The 24,293-nt window shown below is 39.0% G+C and overlaps 1 protein-coding gene across 22 annotated transcripts in view; it reads left to right on the forward strand.

Moving 5' to 3' along the window:
- The first annotated feature begins 1,035 nt into the window (after positions 1-1,035).
- Positions 1,036-24,293, forward strand: part of adgrb2 (adhesion G protein-coupled receptor B2) — a 188,123-nt gene continuing 164,865 nt past the window's right edge. For 19 of the 22 annotated variants that reach the window (XR_014118762.1, XR_014118764.1, XM_035529184.2 and 16 more), the window contains exon 1: positions 1,037-1,690. The gene's annotated coding sequence lies outside the window, so the exon portion shown is untranslated. Of the gene's footprint in view, positions 1,691-24,293 lie in introns of all 22 variants that reach the window. The other 3 variants (XM_027010136.3, XM_081702947.1, XM_035529193.2) reach the window with 2 other exon arrangements.

The raw sequence follows: 24,293 nt of genomic DNA on the forward strand, positions 1-24,293 counted from the left end.
TTGCATCTGAAGTCAATTTATTATGTTTTTGTGGCACAATTATTTTAACTGAATGTAAAAGCCAGAATATTATAGTACTGATATAACGATGGCCAGAAAATCAGTAGCTTCTTAATAAATCACTAAGGGTTTTACTAATACATTCGTATATACTAATAAACGAGCTTTCTTGGAAAGCTGCAATAAGAATATTATGCCATTGGCAGCACTTGCATGTGCATGTAGGACTTCCATAAAAGGAAAGCAAAAACTTGTTAACACTGTGAAAAGCAAAATTAAGGAAAGGTATGGATAGTATCTGTAGAAGATGAAAGATTCTCGCTAATGCTGCGTCAATAGACTATTCTATGAAGCCCATCTGTGGATATGCACCTGTTCATATGCAAATTTTCATTTAGCTAACTTCATTTGCTTGCACTGTATCGAGGGTTGCTTAGAAAGCTGGTAGGCTATGCCGGCTGTATTCTGTAAAGATATAATGCGCGGTCATAAAATATTTAATATAAAAGGAAATAAATTGAGCTCTGGTCTAGGTGAAATTCTTGGGAAAAGAGCCCAGTTTGTGATGACTAAATATAGTTCCAGAACTTAAAATACCTCTTCATTCAGAGCGATTTTATTTAGCTTTTACAAAGTAGAGCTTTAGTGTTTTGGTGTCGCAGCAAATTAGCTCAGATTTAGTTTTTATGTTTGTGATTTCCACATTCCTCAGCGGCACAGTGTCACGCAGTGAGCCTCAGTTAGTAACAGGGAATTGACGTACAATTTTATGACGGATCTGGCCTAGGCTAAGTATTTTAAAATAATTATTTTCGGCGGTATTTGGAAAAGGTGATGGAAAAACGCACCAGCACTCGGACGTTAAACTCAAGCGAAAGGTTTTGTATAATTTATTGTTTCGGTCAGCCGTCGGTTGGAATCGGACGGGGCTCCGGCAAACTAATTCTCTCTTTTTGCTCTATTTGCAACCTGCGATGTCTGACGTCAGTAAAGTAGTGCGCGCGTACTAGTCCCCTGCGAGCTCGGGGCGCGCCTCTGTCTTCGTCGCTGTTACAGCAAATGCGGGGATCCAGATGCACGACTGTGTGCAGTAGCCTGTAGACAGCTCGGATTCCAGCGCAGGAGAGAGCGAATGCAAAAACATACTTAAATCCGAAGAAAGCTGAAAGAGAAGGGCAAAAGAGCCGTGCATTTACAGCGCCAGCTGCGTACCAACGTGTCTTGAGGTCTTGGAAGTAAAACTGCAACAAATTCGGAATAAACGGATACACGACTGCTGTAGCCGAATGCATAGCTCACTCATGAACTCGTTTGGAATACAGTGTATCAGAATGGAAACGCAGCGTGGAATTATCGGCGCTTTTAGCTTGTGAACTGAAGTCCTCTTTTCTTCTGCTTTTGCGCCTTTTTATTTTGGATTGTGTTTTATACTTTCTGTTATTGGTTAGGTCTGTTAGATTCTTTCTATATTTTATGTAATTTGGCATCCCACAGCATTTTTTGGTTTTAATCTTTTCGGTTTCCCGAAGACTAGAGGTTCGTTGGAAGGATAGATTGTGAAAAGATTATGCGTTACGCTGCTGAAAGGTACTCATTCTTCTAAACTGAGACGTGTCATGGATGACAAACTTCATTTGTATCTACGAAACAAATCTGGGTATATCGAATAACTACTGCTGACAGAGATCAGGTAATTTGTTATTTATTTATTTTTATTCAGAGGAGACTATTTCAATGCCATCAGCACTGCATTTGCAGCCGGTGTTCATTGACTTAAAATGTTATTAGTTCGATCATTTTCTGAATTTACTTCATTTACCTGTATCTGAAGTTGCTACCGAGTTTACAAATGTTATGACAGTACCGCGGAACTGGGTTCCGTGAACTGAACCCAAAGTACCATGACCATTTCAGTTATGTTCACTTCCCCAAAAATATCTGCTCATCCTTGAACTATCTTCCGTGGACGTGACTCGCCCAGCAACGCTTTCTTCCATCTCACTTCGCGTCTTGTCAGATGTTAACTTTGCGCAGTGTGAGGAAACGTTGCTGTTATAATGAAACAATGTCGAGGAGCTAGAAACGGAGGAACCGGCTCAGTAAATCACAACTACGCTCGATATTATCGTAGAAATACGTTAAACCTGCTGCTCATTATCGTTCTGTAGAGTGAATGCAATGTCTTGTAGTGTTATTACATTAAAGATTTTCGATTTTTCTCCGTTTTTACTTAAAACATATGTATCAAACGTGTAGTCTGACGTATCGGGGCTGTGATTAACAAATATGTTAGGACAATAAAGCAGTTATTATTATGTAATTGCTTTTATAATGAAGTATTTCAAAGCGCACAACACTTATTCGAAGATACGACGTCTTTTTACCCTTTACATATAAATTACCCATACTGTATATTTACGTTATTGCCTTTTGAGGATTTTCTTCACACATGCATTTGGTCGCCGTGAACGACACGTCCTCGGCAGTGTTTGAACGGTTGCCCATCTGTTGAGCCACAGCTTCAGTTACTCTGTGGCTGATATATATAAAAAAAATAAAAAATAAAACAACACGCCGCATAACGAGCACCATTAGTTATTTCTAAGTGGATTTGACAACCATTGATATGCTTGCGGACGTAATATCCATTTGGGCACAATGCACTTTGCCTAGCATTTCTCCTTCGCCTTTTAAAAATTTGTTTTTAGAGGTGTCTTTCCACTTTTTAGATGGCGAAATACGGGGAGCTGATCATGAGCAGTACTCGACACGGGCATCTAGGTTCAGTATGATTGAGATGCATTTCTCAGCAAAGTTGATTTTCTGAATAAGCCTTTTGTGTTGTCTTACGTTTCATGATTGACATATGTGTAGGACTAAAACACTGAGTTGATAGAAACAGAAATATTGCCTAATATTCTTCTCTCAAGATGCATAGGTTCTCAAAACCCACGGCACAAGCGCACAGAGAAAAGCTTGCCCTGATGCATCTGTTGCCTTGCAAAGATCTGGAGGTGTATCATTGGCTATGTGTATGCTGCAAAACCCAGTAAGAGCTACTGAAGCCCCTCACCATCTCATACGTGCAATGGGCCATGTAGCAGTGCATATGGACCATGAGCCAGGCAACAGCTTGGCCTTCCCTGGTTGAATGGACCCCATCCATGACCATCCTTTTTTTTTTTTTTCCAGAAACAAAAGTCCTGTTTCTTACAGAAAATTAAGCATTATGTTTTATGAGGAAACATCATGATATTTTACTGTCTGAAATTAGTGCTGGTTTACAGTGTACAGGTAGGAGAAGCCCTAATGATTATTGTTCACCAACAAATGTCAGTGCTTCAGAAAGCTTGAGTTTCAGTGTTTAATTAAACCCATGCTTAGTTCCACAACTCTGGCCCCCATCTTAAAAACAACACACAGTACACTTGGCATGGCTTGACAATAGTTATACAATACTATTTGATGTCTATGGTTAGATGCACAAATTCTTTAGGTTCTGCTCTAGGGTCACATGCCTGTACCTCCAATGTATTATAATGCAAGAGGTTCTCAGAACTAAAGAGAGAATTTGCTAATAATGAGGCACGTGAAGGTGACCTCAAATTGTGTTCATGTCCCAAAATCTATAAGGCTGTGAAACTGAGGAGACATTGATTGCCCACTCATAGAGAAAATGGATCACAAATGACCATAGCTTGAGTCCTGCTATAAAAAAAAGTAAGAAAAAAGACAAAGTGCTGAGGTAAGGCGATTTTATTTTTGTAAGTCACCATCCATTTCGGCTGGGTCCCCTAGCCAGCCATTTGCTGCTATCATCACACCTCTCTGTCCTCTGATAACTGTGGTTGTGCACCACCACACAGTGACTTCAGCAATAGCCCGCCAGCAAGATTTGCTTTTTGGTAATATTTTTCATTATGTTCAGCCATGAGAGAAAGTAAAAAAAAAAAAAAAACCTACAGAGATCATATTGATTCTTTGTCCCTAAGTCTCTGTTCTCTAGTACATCTGACCTCATGAGACATGTTCTTGGTCCCTAGTTTTTTTTCCCCCTCACTGCACTATCAAGGCTTAAAACAATGTCTCATATTTTGATATTTGACATTTTGATAACTCTATAATGTGGTGCTATTTGAACACAGGAGCTTATGTAGTCAATGCAAAATTACCCTGTTTACACTGTTTACTTAGCTTTTTCAGTAGATGGCACTAGTGAATGTTTAGTGTTAGTACACAAGTATTTTTACAGAAATGTCTGATAGGTGGCTTATTGTGTGCTCTAAGTCAAGATTTTCCACCTCTTATTCAATGCAGTGAGAAGAGTAAATGATGGAACAGAAAACTCAGATGCTGTGTTGTAGCACCTGTTGCTATTTTTGATACTGTGGATCTGAAACTTCAGAAAATCTGACTGAAAATAATCTTTAAGATGGCAGAAGAGACCTCTGGGACTCAAATCTATGAACACAAACCTAAAAGTTATTTCAGCTATAAATTACCAAGAAAAGCATTTGATAGCATAGATAATTTTATGATTGGGTAGCAACTTCTTGGATTCTATTTTTTTGTGGACATGGTGTAAGCACATAAATAAGGCATAGACACAGTGTATCATATCATCAGAGGAAAAACCATGGGGGAAAACATTCCTTGAAGTTCAAAAGGGGTTCAAAGGAAAATATTGGTACACCAGTGTCTGGAAACAGCTTTAAAATAAAATGTTAACACTAGCCAATTTCAATGCTCTTTTGCCCAAAGAAAGGACCAGATATAGAGAACAACATAATCTGACAGGATTGTGTCCCTTTTCTATCCCAAAATCCGTGTGGAAAAATGACCACAGAGTGGCCAACCTCCAATTATTCTGACTTGTACTATTACCTGAATGAATCACCACATAGGTTAAGATAGTCAAAAGTTATCTAGATGGATAGCTTATGTTAGTTAATATTGTGATCAAAATGCTCAAATATATGGCCTGATATTACGCTGCATATTATTAGCACTACTAATATCGATATCCTCTTTGTTGTGTATTAATCTGAATCAAATATGTATTTGAATCAATCAATTTTATCCGTAGTGGCTGGTAGCTACATGTTAAAGTCAACCCCAATTAAAATCTTATTTTCCACAAGCTCTTTCCAGATGGCTTTATTAAAAGTGTCTAATGAGTGAGGATAAGCTCCTTTGTCATTCCATTTAGTCATAAACCAATTATTTTCTGAAAACATTAAGATCCAGTACTTTGGTAGTTAGCTATTAACTAACCTAGAACAAGCTAATAAAGCTTGAATCTGGATATCTTAACTCACTAGCCAAACTAATGTATCTGGGGGATTCAATACCAATTTTCTAACAACAGATTCTCAGACAGAGAAATAATTAACTTTTCGACCTACCTAACACAAACTGCTGCACACTTAGACATGGATCAGGATCCCATAAAATCCCTGTGGACAGTGAGGCCACCTGCCTGTTTATAGCTTTAAAGCCAACTAGAACGTCTTTTTGGCTCTGTTTTATGTCTTGGACTCAATTAAAATCTTAAATCAGGGATTTCAAGCTTATTTATCATGGAACCCACCACACAACAGCTGTGGCTACAGGCCATCCACAGAGAAGAGGTACATGGTAAATTGGGACGTGTATATCTGTGATCGTTATCTGGTTAGCTTGCTAAATTCCTGTTCAGCGTGTTTATGTTAGCAATGTAGCTAGGTTACCTAAATAGCCTATAGTAATGTCACATTGGACAGACTACCAAAACATCAAAGTGCTAATGACAGAAAAAGTGACAAATGTAGGACATTACTTGGTGACTCAGTAAGGTAGTTGTATATGTCAGGATATGACACCTCTGGCTATTGAATGGATTCGTTTGGCCACTTTCATGGAGACGATGCATTTGCCATAAGAGCAGGTATGAAAAGGCGGTTAGTACAAGCACACTTTTAAGATAAAATTAATTCCAAACTCACGTTGCCACCAGCGGATTTTAAATGTCACACCCCATTGCAACACTCCACCCACCTTGTTGTGTTTATTTCTGTCTACCAAATGGCAATAAATACATGTATAAAATTACAAAATTAGTAAAACATGGTCTTAGGTGCCATTCACAAGATGCCTTTTAAAAGCCAGGCATGCTCGAAAAACTCATTTCTTTTTGTATAGCTAGCTCAACTAGCTCACCCCAATCCCCCCCCCGGGTTATATGAGTAAATCACAGGCATACACAGTCTCACTTGGTCAACGGTTGAAGACTTCGCTCTCTTTTTTTTTTTTTTTACCGCAAGTGTTTTCACTTTTAATCTTTTCAACTTAACGGCGCTAGAGGATGCGGTAAACATGAAGCAAGCTTTGGAGAGTTTGAAAAGGCATCATGTGAATGCCCGCTTAGGCGGTTTTAACGACCCAGCACAGCAGCGAAATTAGTGTTATTATACTTGGACATGTAAAGTTTATTTTAGTGTAATTTATTCTGACATTTTGGATAGACTATCTTTGGTTTTGTTATTTTTTTCAGTATAAGGATGAAGCAATTACTTTAGCTTTGACTTGATGCTTTTGGCGCTGTGTCATTTGTATGACATTTAGTGGCATAGACAGCAGATGATATTATGAAGCAGCTTGTCACAGATATTCTGGAACTGGATGTTATGATGCAAATGGTGTCATACAGTAAACCTGGAATAAAATACTTAATGTCAGGGGGCATTAGCATTTACCAGTAGGCCTACTGTTGTTGCCTCTAAATTACCAAGGAGAATATTATTTCATCCTAATTCGTATGGCAAAGGGGAAAACCAGTTTACCTTTAAGTTCATATACCGAAAGCTACCACACAAATGCTAGCATGTAATTGGATTCAGGCTTGGCTGAGTCTGCTAGCTTAGCATTCTGTTTTATTACACCTATGTAAGTTGCTGTTTGCATACCATCAGATGCTGTTGGTATCATAATATGGAAACCTTAATCCTCAAAGACTGACTGGTAATGAAATCTCCAGATCCAGTTTGTACTGCTCCTAAATTCTCCACTATGAACATACAGCTACCATATATTGCTATTACGGTGAATTCAGAATTGAAATCACATCATATTATTCCACTTCCAGTTTTAGTACTTGCTCTTTTCCAAAAGAATCTTTAGCTTTTGGGATACAAAGCCCTCTTGCTTTGTTAATTTCACAAGAATAAAAGTACTGCACCTGCAGCAAACTGGAAATGTTTTGCGGAAGGTTGAAAGAATCAATTTGAGTGTACCTATTAGTTATGTTATGTTTGAGGTACTGGTCACACTGAGTTGTCAAGCTCCTTAATTTGGGCAGAATTTCGGAGCATTATAATTAATTTATGGATAGTAATTTTAATATATACATTTTATTATATACATTCCTTTATATCATTGTCAGCATTTTCAATTATCTAATCTCTCCTCAGTATGCACATGAGGCTTTGTGGTAGGTTATTAAAAACAAGCTGGATTGAATCCCATGAACATGCCCTTGGGCCCATGCCAACATAGTAAACAATGCTTTGATAAACTGTTTACATCTTCAGGGAATCCACTTATTATAATTAAATATAAGTCAGATACAATGTACTGTAGTTTGAGTTCTCATAGGCTGCTGACAGTAAGAAATGTAGGCTCAATTACCCTATTCACAGATCTAACACCCCTATGAACTCATTAGATTACAAATTTAGTGTGAAGTTCTAATGAAAGCATTTTTAATAAAAAGGCCATTAAGTTTGTTTTATTTTATGTGTAGTCTGGTAAGCTTTAATGTGTTTGTGACAATAATAATAATAATAATAATAATAATAATAATAATAATAATAATAAAAGATAGAAAAATTCATCTAGTAGATAACATGCAGCCAAGAACAGAGAATGCAAAGGTCTGTGAGAGTACATAGCATGTTTCATTTTAGCTTTAAATGTATTTAGACTCTGGTTCTTTTTGTTTAGTAAGGGGTTATGATGGCTGAAGATTCTAATCTTCCGAGAGTGCTATAGACTACCTTTGAAAGAGCTGCAGTCCCACTGGTGTGGTAGAGATAACTTGAATTAATTCAGACCTCATTTACATTGGAATATCTTAATTACACCATGTTCAGTGTTTTTTAACCAAATCGCTTTGCATCCCATTGGTGACGTTGTTGGAAACCCCAGATGCTTTCTTTACTGACTGGGTTTATTTCCCTTCTGCCTGGTTACAATAACCATCTGTTAGTGTGCTAGCCAACCTTACACATGCAAAACTTTGTAAACACTATCCAAATGAGGTGCTTTCAATTTTTAAAATAAAGAATATAATAAAGAATATGAAAGTCTATAAACATACCTACCCCAATGAGTTTCACATAATCAAAGCTCATTAACCTGTAGACCACACACCATGGTGACCTCCTTTTAAAGAATTGCCATCATTGTTCTGGCCTTGCAGTAACAGTCATAGGTCAGTTGCTGTTGTTCTGTGAGCGACCCTGCCTATACCATGGCTGGGAGCCACAGGATAGGATAGCTGCTAAGTAAATGAGCCCCACTGCTCTTCCCTTCACTGCAATGGGCTCCCCACCCGAACATGAGCAGGGCACAATGTTCATTAGGCATTGCAGAAAATCTGATAATTACAAGATTCACAGAGCCCAAGGCAGAACACAAATGAAGATACATGTGAACACAAGTTAAGAAATAAACATAGTTGAATTACAATCATTACTGCTACTGACGACAAGGTAAAGTGAACATAAAAGCAAAATTGCTTTTAATATTTTGGCAGTGTTTGTAGTCTTTTGTGATAGTTTTCATTCTTCTCTTTTTTGTATGTTTAAGCTATCCCATGCAGGGTGACTGCATGTGATCTCCCCCACCCCTTTCCAGTCGATCTTTCTGGGATGTTTTATAATCTCCTCTCAGTGTGCCTTGACCACTGAGCATGAACAAAGGTTCAGGGACTGCAATGTCATAGAATCAAATCGATGTCTCCTTTTTACTCACCCGTCCTGGTTTTCTCGAGCGCTCCAGTGCTGATGATCAGATCATCTTTGGGAGAAATCGAGGCTGATACATCAAGTGGAGGAAGGGCACTTTAGCACAGAAGAGGTACAATCAGGCAGCGCAGGTCTGCACAGTCAGTTAGGGACCACCGGCAGTGGCAGCAGACAAGGTCCCAGCTTTACAGCGCTCACGCCCTATCTGATGACATTTGGGCAGTGGCCGTAAAGTGGAAACTGGGACACAATTAAAAGTGATTAAGCATAGAATTCTTAGTCTGAAGTTTGGCTGTACCCACAGAGAGAGAGTGGCTGAAGACTGCACCCTCAAGGACAAGCCTGCAGAGAAAGCTGCTATTTTGATTTTGTACTTTCAACCATAATTATATCTGGACAGTTTCTTGATGTGTTTTCAATATGTCAGGGTTTTTTTCCCTCTCCTTTCAAAGCCTGATCCAACAGCTTAATGTATGAGTGGCAAGAGCAGATAGCAATTATCAAAGATCATGCAGTACAGCAGCACAAGTTAGCATAAGGAAGGCCCTCTTGTTGTGTCGTTAGAGACAGCACACGGTGGAGGCCATGATTAGATAGCATTGTTCCTGATTCTTCTGGAGAGCCAAAATGTTAGTGTATGCAGTGGGGATGTAATGGACATGCTCCCCTCACCTCCACCCCCGGTAGTGCACCTTTTAATTTGCCCGTCTGCAGTTATTTGTTAATGGGCCAGCATGTGGCTTGGGCTAGGTAGCTGTGGATGCCGACACTGTGTCGACACCTTGGAGACCCAGACAGTGCTTCATCAATAAGAAGGCCTTGTGAAAAGGTTTATATATAGGGGCATTTTTATTATGTGTTGCCAAGAAGTGTGTAATTAATGTGTGCTGAGTTTCTCAAAGGGACCTGCTTCACTAGGTAATATTTCTGATGCTCTGTCATATTTATATATTTCTCCCTCACAAATGAACTGGTAGCATTTGTTAGGTCCCAGAGTAGATTTTGCTTACGGAGTTTCTACTTTTTGGCTTTCCTTTGTGTTTTGAATTAGTGCTTCTTCTTCTGTAGCAGCCATAGTCATTTACTTGAAGGCTGTTTTCTTCAAGAAATGTTGCTTTGGTGTCATGGTGTTGCCAAAACACAACACCTTTTGGTTCTGATTAGGAATGCAATGCTGCATGAGCCTTTTAAAGCTACTGAAGCAATGTTTCACCTTGGAATGAACTTATGTGTCAGGACTTTGAATTTCTGCTGTGGTTATTTGAGGCAAGGAGGTTGGCTTACTATCATTCACTAAGCCTGAACTGTTGGACTGTCATGGGTTCATCCACAAACTCTTGGCACATATTGCCATAAAAAGTGCAGCCCATTCTGCTTCTGTCACTGGCCCTTACCCACCAGTCAAGCAACACCCTAAATCATGTGTCCTTGTTGGCCACTGTCTATGAATATTAATGACTGAAGTCTGATTTCTGTGCATTGTATGTGGGCTGTTGTGTTGTTGGGTGATGGTCTGTCAGAATACCTGAACATTGCATTATTCTAGTTCAAATCTACAGTAAGTTTGCCTTCCCACTGATGTCAGTTAGCTCTGCCAGTTTGAATCTCATTTAGAGGAATAAGAAAGTAGACCAACTATAGATATGTATTCCTATAGGTATCTTTCAGACTCTGAAGATGTCCCTCGTCAATTTCAAATCTTAAAATGCTGGTGGAACTGGGGGTATAGACTGGCAGTGGTGAGCTAGTTTAATCTAGTTTAATCTAGTGTAATCTCTGCTCCATCTAGAGGATTTTTAGCAGCCTCCTGTTAGGTGTTGCTGGAAGACAACGTGGAGTTTACAGCGGGTGAGGTGACGCTGAATTAACTGTGCTCCTGCAAGAGAGGTTTGCAGTGTTCGTCCTTGCTTCTCCTGCATGTCTTTCTGGCACTCTCACAGACCTCATCTCCCTTTGTGACTGAATTTGGGGTATTATCAGTCCCAATTATTATGTCACAGCTTCAGTCAAATTTATTTGACTACACTGTGCAATAAATAAATAAATAAAACTAAACAATTATAATTACAGAGAATTGATGCACTTGTTAGCCTCTTGATTTACATGCATTACTGATACACAAGCATTGTTATCCTATCTTTATATGTTGTCCTATGTTAATATAAGATATCGGTATTGTTCAAGTTTTGTATGTTTTGATTATGAGTGCCAAAAGTACTGAGTTCATTTTAACTAAATGGTAGTATTCATCCTTTGAGAGCCAAACCTGCTCGTGTTAAAAGCGCTACCATTAGTGCCATTAGTACAGGTTTGGATCTCAAGTGATAAGTCAAAGACATTATACTTCTTTGATTTTTGAATTTGCTAACACAAGACTGCATTATTATAACAACTTGTACTTTCAGCCATCTGCAACAGTTTTAAAATGAAATGTCTAATGTTTATCTATTGTCTATAGCATGGCAAGTCTCTATGGAAGTCTCATACATATTTTGCATAAAATTGAAATATAACCTCTTTAATACCATGTCTTAATATGAAAACTTATGGAACTTAAAATATTAACTCTGACAACCCTATGATATGATGAATTTAAATCTACAAGCTCATATGTCTGTTATCAGTGTTTTGTTTTTTTGTTTGTTTTTTTTTATTTCTTATTAAAGAAAATAAAATCTAATTTTAAATTAAGGGGAATATTGTGTCTCCAGACCTGCAGCCAGTGTGCTGACTCCAGCTCTTCAGTGACTTGGCTAATTATGACCTGCAGCATGAGGCTACCCAGTGACGAATCATTACAGTGATGTGGAATATCCGGTGCAAACAAGAGTAATGTCTTACTCACTGGGCCTTCATGTGAATGATCAATGGGTGTTCTTGACAACTTGAGAATAACTGTTGGAGAACTTGTGAGAGCCGAGTACAATTAACTTTCAAGTCCAGTAGAGAAATTCCAAGTCTCCACTGAGATATGTGGAACATTTCCCCCTGGCCTTCTTTTGCTCTAATCTATATTCCTTTCAACTGAACAAACTCCTGTGACTGAGCAGCTGTTTATGCAGTGGGATACAGCCTTGGCATTATGATACGGATTCACCCAGGGCTATGACAAGACAAATTAGTTTAATAATATCAGTGGTGGCAGGGCTCAGTATTCTTTTCCACTCTTTAAAGCTGAGTCACTTTTAACACACAATTTAGAATCATTATTCACAAGTTAGCCTGCACTGGGATCCCACCTCATCAAAGCTTCTAGGTGCATCAAAACGTGTGACGTGTTTCAAGGTGGTATGTTTTGTTGGGGTTTTTTTTGGAAAGAATTTTCATCATTATAAAATCATATTTTTTAAATCAAAGTAGAGTGATATTAAATCCAAAATGTAACTTCACAGTATATTGGACAGAATTGAACTTATTTCGTATGTAAAATGTCACTCATTTTTCCTGATTTCAATATAGGCCCTTCAAAACTGTTTGTATTTTACTTGCTAATAAGTTAGTTGGTGGAAGTGATATGTGGAAGATCTTCATAGTTCCTTGATTCCAGTTGATTTGTAGTATGTAGATTGCATTAAGACAGCCAGATCTCTCTACCAACACCTGCTATATGTTGATGCCTTCTGTCAGTCTAAGTAAATACTTATATAGCTGTGATTGTAAAATTGGAAACAGAAAAGCCCTCCTTGCCCTTTCATGTACTTGATAACCTGTATTTCACATCATTATGGCCTAAGGTTTCTATTTATTTTGTTAATTCTCAGACCTAACTGTTAGGTTTGAGCTGTGTGTAATATCAACAGAGGGTTTTGCTAAACACACTGTTTCCAGGGGTCATATAATAGTTAATAACCCAGTTGAGATTTTTGTGCTTCCAACAACAAAAGATGCACTAATATATATCACTGGTCCTCCCATCTGTTACAAAGGGTATATATTTGTGTTATTATGCTTGTTTTGTGCGAATATACTTTTCAGTTGCAAAATGTCCTAAAAATTCACAAGTAACATAGATTCTGATATTTAGATTTATTTAGCATATTTAACAAACCAATAGTGCAGGAATGTGACTGATCCCTCCCTGATCCTTCTTATGCCATGTGCATTATAGCAGAATGTACCTATAATCTGCCTGCATCTCTTTAATTCCTCTCAGTGATACTCTATGCCATTTGTTAACCAGGCACATTCTTTGCATCTCATGGCATCTGTTGCTTAGAAATGAGGAACTGTTTGATTTGTCTGACACTGATCTGCAGTTGCACATCTTCCCCAAGGCAGAAAAATAAGAAGGCACAGTGAGAAGTGTATTCTGAGCCGGAATGGCTTCCGGACATGCCCTGCGTTAAATGATTTGGCTCTTAATTGCGAACTGTGTTATTTGAATCTTGACTTTAATACCAGTTGATATGATGTCATGAGGAATGCACTTTTTCTGGAAGTGCTTGCCTGTGGCAGTCAACTCAATGATTAGTTCTCTTTGTGGTGTAAAAAGCTCTGTGAGCTTAAGTCAAATCAATTCAAGACCACGTGATTCAGCGCTAGTGCCTGTCAGGATGGCCATGCTGTTCCCCTTTATTACATTTAGTTGGTTTAATGGGATTTGAAGACTATTTTCCTCAGAAAAGGGATTTCTGTCTGGATTTAGGTGGAAAGTGTTAGAGTATGGGTACCCCTCCCTTGGCTTTTGGCCATTATTCATGATAATGCTATTAGGGAGTAAGGGAGTGTTAGCTATGCAACATCTGGGACGTACAGTTTGATACCTATGAGTGCTAAAGATTCGACTGAATCCTGAATCTCTTCAAACCTGCCTCTCCCATGGCTGTCACCACAGCGTTCCACTGATGTGAGGTTTGTTTATGCCCATGCAGTGCTTCACAAGCTCGCTCGATCTCCTTGCTAGGAGATGTGTGCTGTGCACAACAGCCGCTGACGAGCCATTCACAGTGCACTGAATACCATCAGTCATGCCAGAGTGTTTGCCCAAGCCTGTAGCCTTGACTTCCATTTATCTGTCAGTGACACCCCACACTACTCATAAGGAATAGTGATCACTTAAAGTCCATTAAAGAAATACCTAAGAATTTGGAATAACCCTTAAGGCCTATAGTTCACTTGCTCTTCTGCTAGGTTTATTGGCAATAGGAGATAAACATCTAAAAGAAAAGCCCAATTGCCTGTCATTATGTAAAACTTCTTATACCTTCCATTGACTGCTAATACTACTCAGAGGTTCTGACTCCTAGTAATCAATTAACCCTTCAGATGTCTGTTCTTTCTGTGATTGTAGATTGTGTACCAGGGAACTCAAAATGATTTGCCCCAAGTACCAGAGATTACACTGAAGTAGGTATTATAGCATTCTCAGTACTCTGCTAGGGCTTCTGATAGCTTGTTAAATTGCTATTTCACCAAGACCAGACAGCATGTATGAAAAGTGCCGATGCTGCCTGTAAGGGCATGTTTTATGTCTGAGATTACAGCCGAAGTGTCCATACATACACTCACCGCTCACTTTATTAAACACATTAAAACACAATTAAGACTTATAAGTAAAGCTGTGAAGCCCTTACTCTTAAAATCAGCATTTAAACACACACACACACACACACACACACACACACACACACACACACACACACACACACTTGGGGCTGAAAGAAGAGCTAGAAAAGATAGATGTGGAAGAAGAAGGTAACAGTGCTCCCCCATGGCAATCACAACACTAAGAATCCCAAACTGGAAAAGTGTCTCCAGCAGGTCTCAGGAACAGCATCCAAGATGTCTGTCCAGAAGAGCATACTCCTGGGAACAGCTAAGACACTACACAGAACCCTCAAGCTTCCAGGCCTATAGTGGAGAACCCAAGGTTGAAGGGGGGGCGTTAATTAATTTAAAACAAAATAAATAATAATAATTATATGTTTCTGTGTGTGTGTGTGTGTGTGTGTGTGTGTGTGTGTGTGTGTGTGTGTGTGTGTGTGTGTGTGAGATCAAAGCCAAAAACCTACAGATAGCCAGTCATCAGATACCAAGCAGGCCAAGAAAAGACGAAGACATTACTGACATCAAGACTAAAAATCTCCTCACCATGCATATAGCAAAATCCTACATTCAAATGCTGTACACCTGCTGAAAGACAGAGCCTACAGAATGTAAAATTCACTGTCTTTGATGAGACATGAAACATCTGTGAGTACATCCAACCAATGGCCTCCAAGGATGAGCTGATGAGAGAGTGCCTCAATCAGGTAGGGACATGGATACCATGGAAACAGAGGAGATGCTTTGGCAGGCCCCCTTTTCATGGTACACACTACCAACAGATAACAAGGTTGACTGACATAAGAAAATCCTAGCAATAGCTGGGAAATGCAGTACTGAAGGATTCTGCAGAGGCACTAATCCTGGCAGCACAACAAGTACTAGAACTAGATCAATCAAAATAGGCTTGTATCATACTGGACAAAGACCCAAGATGCAGACAATGTCACGCTTTAGACTCCTGAGTACCATACAGCAAGGTGCAAGATACTAATGTGAAAACAAAGGTAAGATCCTGTTGGCGCTCTAGATCCAGACATAGATTCAAGTTATAGCAATCCAGCCAAACATAGTGATATTAGATATGAAGCAGTAAACAGCAGTGGTGATAGGAGTGGCAGTCCTTAGTGATATAAATCTCTGGATGATTTATATCACTTAAAGAAATGGGATAAGTGCAACAGACAGAAATAGGAAATAGACAGAATCTAAAATGTCAACATGAAAGTTGTCCCAGTAGTAATAGGGCTACATGCAGCTCTGACCCAAAAGCTGGAGAAGTAGCTCCAACAGATCCAAAGATTAACACTGATCTATTTTCAGAAGCAAGCAATTCTAAGAACAGCAAAGATGCTGTGCCATACCCTATAACTCCAAGGTCTCTGGTATAAGGCCTGGGCGTGAGAAAAATATGACCACGCACCAGAAATGTGAAAGAGATTTTTTTTATATATAGGTAGACGGTTTATTCTGTAGGGACTTTATAACTTAACTGAATAATAGTGAAAACCATTAGCATATATCTAGTTTTCCAGCTAGATGGACTGTAATAACACTGTTTGATTCTAATACTGGTATGCTGGTATTCATATTAATATATCTGTAATCATTCTAGACCACACACTGTTTTGGTTATTCTCATCTCTTCACACCCATCTCATCAGATACACCACTTAGAGATTATATTTCTGTCTCTCAATTTATGTGTTCATGCTCTTGCAACTGCCATTTAGCCAATGCACTGAATTAGTGGGGGAAAAAAAAAAAAATTTAAAATGAAAACACATAAAAGTGCATGCGCTCACATTCACACTTAAACTCTTTTAAAAGACAGGCAGGGTCTGTCAATAAAGGTGCCTCCCCTGCATTATTCATATGAGACCTCAACCAAAGATATCAATTTGCAATCAATATGCAATAAAAACTCATTAAAACATTATATGTCCTGCTGTGGAAATTAGTTCCGGAAGACAAATTTATGATAAGTCAAGACGGATATCATTCTGATTCAGCCATGCAGAAAAAAAGTTATTTAAGCCTGGAAATTGGAAACACACTTGAGAGAGAAGACAGATTTAGGGAGCCAGAGAGTGAGAGAGAGAGAGTGTGAGAGAGAAAAAGTAAAAACTTAATGTGTGTTTTTCTATCTTATACGCCATGTAACAGGGCTTATTTACAATTTCTGATACGGTGAATGGATGTTCACTCTACAGATAGTCTGCTCACTTTTAATGCCTCTTTTTGTTCCACATGAATGCATGTAGCATCTGGAAGTTGTGCAATGCATCTGGCAATTTAATCAAAGGATTGCTAGAATCCAGGAGTAAGTAAACTAGACATAGAGGAATTATCAGTGCAATTAAGCCATATGCTGATGGTAGATGGGAATATGTGCAAGCAAATATGCAAAGTTGATAGCATGGCTATTGGTGTCTAATAATCAGTAATGGTGATGTCATATTTGTTAGTGTCAACTACATAAAGTAATTGAGAACAATAAAAATCAGTACTAAATATCTACAACACAATTTGTTCTTGAAATCCATCCACAGTCCAATGAAATACCTCCCCTAGGAAAATATTTCTGTAAGCTAATGCAGTTCTACATGGAAGGAATTTCCTTCATAATTGCATTGCCAATTCTGCTTAGACAGTTCACCTCTCTGTCTTTTTGTCCCATGATATTTATTTTTTATGGTACTCTGAATATGAATGTTAGAATGCCAGTGCATATTGATTGTGTCTTTTTCAGTTTTAATAATGAAGCTGTTTATCACCTCTGAAGCTGATGAAAAAAATTTCAAAGTGTCCATCGATGTGGGTGATATACATATTGGTCTTTGACAGGTTTATATCATAGAGCAGCTTCATTCCTCAGCAAGAATAAAAGACTTTGAAGATAAATATATTATAAAAATCACCATTAGAATAGTTGATCATGAAGTACAGTGGCTGGATGCCTGAGCTCTCATGAGAAAGATCTATGTTGCCAACAAGTATAATCAACTGATAAGGATTCTAAGACATAATAAGTCATATCAGAGATTGTGTTTTTTTAGGTCAATGTAATATGTTTAATTTGTTTTATATGTTTAATATGTTTAATGCTACCAGTCAGGCCATTTAGTAATAGCTAATGCGAATGGTAACACTTATGATATAGGTAATGCAGAATTAATATTTGATTAACTGTGAATGTTTGATTAAGCACACACACACACACACACACACACACACACACACACATATATATATATATATATAAGCTCATGCTATTTAGCTTCTTTTGTAATGTAATTTTTGATATTCATCATTATATTTAAGTGTAAAGAACAGTGCATCTACAGATCACATTAGTCCCAGTCACAGCTGCAACCTAGTTCAGGATTGTAGATCCATTTATACCAACTGGATTGCTGGTGTCACGCTGTCAATTAATCGATTAGCAATGTCCTTCCTGCTCACAAGACCAAAGTATGTTGCTTTTGGAATAGATAGCCCTTATTCTTTAGTAAGCCTTTGATTTCCTGTGTGGATAAGGTGGCAAGGGAGATTGATGAATGGAGGAAATTGGTTGGCAGGTGATTCCTTTCGCAGCTCCATTCATCTGTGGCTGCTGTTTTCTGAATCTGCCAGTCAAGTGACAGGGCTTTGTTCTGGTTAAAAAGGAGTGCTCCAGTGAGAGAATGGGGCAGGATTAGTTGTCGTCAACAATAATAGCTATGGCATTGGTCCAGCACTTGCCAGAACAAATGAGTGGCTCTTTTGAGTATGTGTTCAATTCTTTAAACTGATTCCATTTCAAATGTATGCACTCTTAGATTGATATGTGAATACCTCAGCTATCCCACTCTCTGAAACATGATTTTTTAATTTTTTTTTGTCACAGAACCTTTTGATTGTCTGCAATTATTTCTTTTAATACAGCAACATAATGCTTTTTGTTGACAGTAATGTTTGAATATTGACAAATTAATTTGAAGGCTAATCTGCCTCGGATATTATTGCTGTCTGTGCTGGTTTGATTTATACTCATAAAACACTATTCAGGAAACCAAATCATTTCATTTGCATCATAGAATAATTTCAGATGTCATCAGATGTCACTTGTAATGTTTCATCAGCTAACTGCAATATCCGCAGTAATGTGAGCACATCTTTTGGTTGTAAGGCCTCTGATTATAGATGTGTTTTGCTGATGTTCACTGATCCATATCGGCCATTTTGTGCAGTGATTTGGAGAATATGGGCACATTATAAGAGCACAAGGTTTAGGCAGGGTTCTAGAAAATGGTGCCCATCCGGGGGATGCCGATGTGGAAGAGACTACTGCATCTTTCAAGAACTTAAGGGGCAACATGGTAATAAGGGGTGGAGGGAGAGAATGAGAGAGCCATCCAACACATTTTGCAACATCAAGGGCACAAACCCTGGCACATGTAAATTGGGGCAGCACTTTCAAAATGTCGGCATGTCAGTTGTGCATCAAAACCTTGTCCTGTGGGGGTGGATGGATCTGATGGGGGTCTTATCGGCAATCCCAGATCCCTATTGGGATCACGACACAATGTTCCCAGTTACCCAGAAAGCCTGGACCCACTCATCGACAGAGGTCTGTGCTTTGAAGGTCTGTGCCCTGTCTCAGACGGTGGGGGTCTATGCTGGCTTTGCGGAGAGTGGTGACTGGCCCAGATGGCTTCGACCAGGCAGGGTTGCCTGGAGCTAGGGCCTTTCAACTGCATTATCAGCCTTGCACACAGAAAGTCTCAGTGGCGGCTGCCACGTTTGTCCCAGGCAGGGGTTGAGCCCTGGCTCACCCCACACTGACGCAAAAGGATAGTGTCATCCTCTGTACCCATTATGTTCCAGCTGCTTTGTGTGTGAAAGAGGTCAAGCTTCCTCAGGGGAAAGCAGTGATGTAGCACCAGAGTGCTGCATGTTGGGAAAGAGAGATGCCCTGTACAAGGTGAACAGAAGTGCTGGCGACCTGCAGCAGCATGGGCCAATAGACTCGGGAGAGTAAAAACAGTAAAATCCTGGGTAGTCCTTGTGTATATGTGCTATTCCAATTCACTAAAAGCCTGTTCCTACCTCTCTGCCATCTGCTCATTTGGTGACACTGTGAGAGAAAAGTAAATGCAAAGGCTATGATAAGCTGGGTAAAAGGTTGTGTTAGGTATACTCAGCAGTTGGCTGGGGTTTTTGTAATTTCACCAGCATCTCTGATTGCTGTTCACAATTGAATGAGCAGTCAGCATACCCACTAATAATTAAAACCCAGCTTCCTGCTTAATGCAGCTAGCCTCTGGAGCCTTGCTCACCGGTACTTGGGTAAACTTTGTCATGCCGGCTGTGTGAGCTTCTGCTTGTGGGTTGTCATGGAGACCCAGCAGATACTGTGCAGACAAGCAGGTAAGCAGTTGTGTTAGACTTAGAGCACACCTGCTTAGCCTGGATCACTCAATATCTCTTTGGGGCAGAGCTCATGCTGGATGTTCTACAGAGGTTTCTGCATTAATTGCTTACTGTTAATGAACATCCACTCTGTTAATAATGGCTTCTGCTTTGCATGAGATTGTGCATTTCAGCATCTAAAATCAGCAACTGTTCTGTTTGTTCACATACATTTCTGTGAATTGCCAAGACTTAGCCAAGTCTTTAATATACAAAAACACTATACTGAAAATGAACTTAAACATAAAACCTCCCCTGTTCTGCACTCCTCTCTCTCTCTCTCTCTCTCTCTCTCTCTCTCTCTCTCTCTCTCTCTCTCTCATACACACACACACACACACACACACATACACACACATGCTTACACACATGCAGGTGCACATACTTCTGATAAGAGGATGATGCGATGGGTTTACTCCTTACTGAGAGTCTTTACTTCACAGCCCTGTTGGTGCAGTGCTGCATTGATCCTGCCTCTCGGTGAGTGCTTGGGCAGCTGAGAGAGAGAAGCTCACTCTTAAACAGCACATTCCTATGCAGGAACAGTCGTCTCCCAGCTTGATGCACCAGCAACTCCTCTCCACTCCTCATTCCTCCTCCACTTGCTCATTTAGAACATTCTCTTTGGTTTAACTCACACAGCAGTGCCACACCAGTCCTCTCTTCCTGTTGTCTGCTTTATTATGGAGCCTTTTTATCATCATTTTCAGAAAAAAACCTTGTGTTTCTGAAAAGCTAAATATAATCTTCCACATACATGCAAATTCAGATTCAGTCTGCCTTCTGTATATAATACAATGTGGATAATGTAAAAAAAAAATGCATCTTTGAATGTTTTGGATAAGGGAAACAGTGTTTGGGTCCAAACAAACTGAAATATCAATTGTCGGCCATTTTGGAACATTATTGTGAAATGACGCATTCGTAGACCCCATCATTTGGCATCTGACATGTCCCTGCAGCTGACTCACAGCAGGGCGTATAGTTGTTGAGGGCATGTCGTCATATGGTCAATGGACTGAGCTTTGTGCTCGCGTGTGCATGCCGGCTTTCCCCTTTCTGGGTGTGATCGCCAAAGCTGCTGTGAGCAAGAGATGGCAGAGCAGAGCTGGTGCACACTATTGAAAGAATGAATACATGAAGGTGAAAGGAGGAACATTTGGTTGGCTTTCATTGGGGGTGGAAAGGAGATGGGAGCAGGTTTGACAAGCCTTCAGTTTGCTGTTTTCTTCAAAGAAACGTGCCTCTCCTGGCTGGGTCAGAGCATACTTATTCAGTATTTTATTTAGACTCCACAGCTCAGCCCTGAAATGACATATAGACAGCAAAACATGTATGCTCCACATCCTTAATCCCTATGGAAAGATACATGCATAACCTATGATTAGGTAGCACTGTACTGAAGATGTATGAACTGAACATGTTTCAATTTGTTTGCTTCTAAGTGAAACCTTCTGTAGACCTTATTTTTAATCCTGAAGACAAAGAAAGAAAGAAAGAAAGAAAGAAAGAAAGAAAGAAAGAAAGAAAGAAAGAAAGAAAGAAAGAAAGAAAGAATTATACACTAGTGACATATAAAATTAAAGAATGCTTTGGATGCACGGAATCTATGGGATATGGGATTTATGTGACCATACAGGATGAGATTCATGGGATATATGGGTTGTATATGGAATTCATGTGCTGAATGGGATATGAGATATAGGATGTATGGTCTATATGGGATATGTGATATGAGATATAGGATATATAGGATATATTGAGATATAGGATGTATGGGATATGGAATACAGAATGTATAAGATGTATGGCTTTATGGGGTATGGGATATGGGCTATGGGATATGGAATATAGAATGTATAAGATGTATGGGCTGTATGAGATATGGTATATAAGATATAGGATGTATGGGACATGGGCTGTATGTGATATGTGATGTATGGGTACGATACTGGCTACTATTAATCAGAAGAACAGCAGTTGTCCCCGACTGCCTCCATTTCTTTACTTCTCATCTTTTGTTCTTATAATCCCACCTCCCCCAAAAATAGTTTGTCTCATTCTTCAAGTCATAGCATTGTAGATGGTGATTGTGTTAATGATATCAGGACAGCAGAGGAAAGAACGTCTTGATCTTCAGAAGAAGAGAGAGTCAGAGAATGAGAAGTGTACCTCCCATGTATGTTTCAGCATGAGAAATGCATCTCCCTACAGAGAGATTGATACAAGATTGCCTTGCAATCCATTCATCAAAGCAAGAGAAAAAGCCAATTTTGAGCTACTTCATGGTGTGCCTCCACATTTGAAACAAATTATATGCCAGTGTAGCTATCTTAGTAGTTCCATGCAAATCACAGTCTGTTTTATGCATGCACCTCCACTGCACAACCACTTGGCCACAAGTTTTAGGAGATCATGTGTCTGGTAAATGAACAAGAACTTAAATACTCTTGCCATGTTAAGTGCTTGGCTACAATTGATGAATGCGCTAAGACTGAGACATATTTCCACCAACATATCCACCATGTTTTAAGAAACAAGACACTAGTCAAGAAACAAACAGTTATCCAGTTACTTATGGCGTGCTGAAACGGAAAATGAACAAAAATGTGCATTGTAAATGTTAGTACCCTCACATTAATGCTGTTAGTCATTTCTTTATTTTAAATTCATTGTACAGAATATGGAGTGCAACAAAAGCTATCACTGTCCAAATACTTACTGACATTTGTAATAGACTTATAGAATGAAATTACCATTCACACAGTGGTTTCTAATGCATGAACTTTTGAAGAAGTCATTACATTTGAAATTTAAATTTGAGCTTCTCAATCTCTTCCATTCTTCTCAAGGGTGAGAATGTTTCTTCTCTGCTGTAGCCTGCAAGAACTGGATTCCAAGATGTGTAGACAGGTCTGATGGCTAAAGGGAATAGAACTGGTGGCGCGGTGTGATGGCACACTGGCATTTAAGGAAATGAGTTAACAGTTGATTTGCTGGTCTCATAAATCAACGAGTCAGTGAGCAATTGGACTAGTGATTGAAACCTGAGTGGCCATCACCTCAGGACTGAAACCCAAACGACCATCCCCACAGTGGGTATGCAGCAACAGTAATGTATCACACAAACAGGCAGCAGCAGAGATGACAGGGATATGAAAGGAATATGTGGGAGGGTGGATATATGTCTGCATATCTGTGTGTGTGTGTGTGTGTGTGTGTGTGTGTGTGTATTGAGACATTGAAAGTGTGATACTGTGTTTTGGTTTACAGTTGACACTTTTTTTTCTAGTAATGTGCTTTTTTTTATATTTGCATAAAACCATAAACTTTCACTATGTAATACATGCAAGAAATATTTTTAATTAGGGAATATTTCATCAGAATTCCAAACGTTGTTGGAAAATCCCACAACACATACATATTTTTGTATTGTATTAATTACATATATACATTTTTATTATTATTTTGTACCATACAGTCCTTTAATGCTTACTGAGTAGAGAATTACTGATATTTCAGCCATTTAGAGTCAGCAGGACTGTTTCATTACTGCAGTGCACATTTGAAGGATCTATTATACACAGATGACTTAAACCTATTATACACTGGGATTGATATTTATTTCAAATACCTCCCCTGAGTAGAATCTTGTGATTAAGATTTTGACAAGTACTGCAAACTCAACCCTACTGCTTCCTTGGTCAACAGCATAAGCTCAAACTAACCAGTGGATTCCACCAGAAAGTTACCTTAATTAGAGGCGAGCCATTTTAGTCTAAAAAACGATATTTGAGAACACAGCTAGCCTACTCTTTCTCTCTTGTCTGCTTGGTTTGTTCACTTTAAAAAATGGTTGACTGTGTAAAGAAAATCATTAACAACAACAATAAATAAATGAATGAATAAATATATAAAAATAATGACAAGAAGAAGAAGAAAAGAAGTTTCCTTCTTTTTGGTATTGCCAAGTCCTCCAATACCAAATTTGGGTCTGGTTTAAAATGTGTGCTGGACAAAAGGAAGGGAGTTTTTCACACACACCACACCCCTCCCACTGCTCCAATGAACATCATTGTGAGCGAAAGTGTGTGTGACCTCCTCCTCCCTGCCTCTGAGGGGTGCTGGCAGAGTAAGTGTTTCTGTCTGATGAGCCATGTAGAAAAAAAGAAGGAAAGGTAGAGATTCCATTCTGCTGTTTTCTATCACCTGGGAAATGGATGGGAAGAATAAAAAAAAGAAAAGCAGTTGCTGGTTTTCACCTAATAAGCTGCCTGATTGTGTCCAGGG

The sequence above is a fragment of the Electrophorus electricus genome, chromosome 2, assembly GCF_041902795.1.
Source record: "Electrophorus electricus isolate QZ-2024a chromosome 2, ASM4190279v1, whole genome shotgun sequence".
In the NCBI taxonomy this organism is placed as follows: domain Eukaryota; kingdom Metazoa; phylum Chordata; class Actinopteri; order Gymnotiformes; family Gymnotidae; genus Electrophorus; species Electrophorus electricus.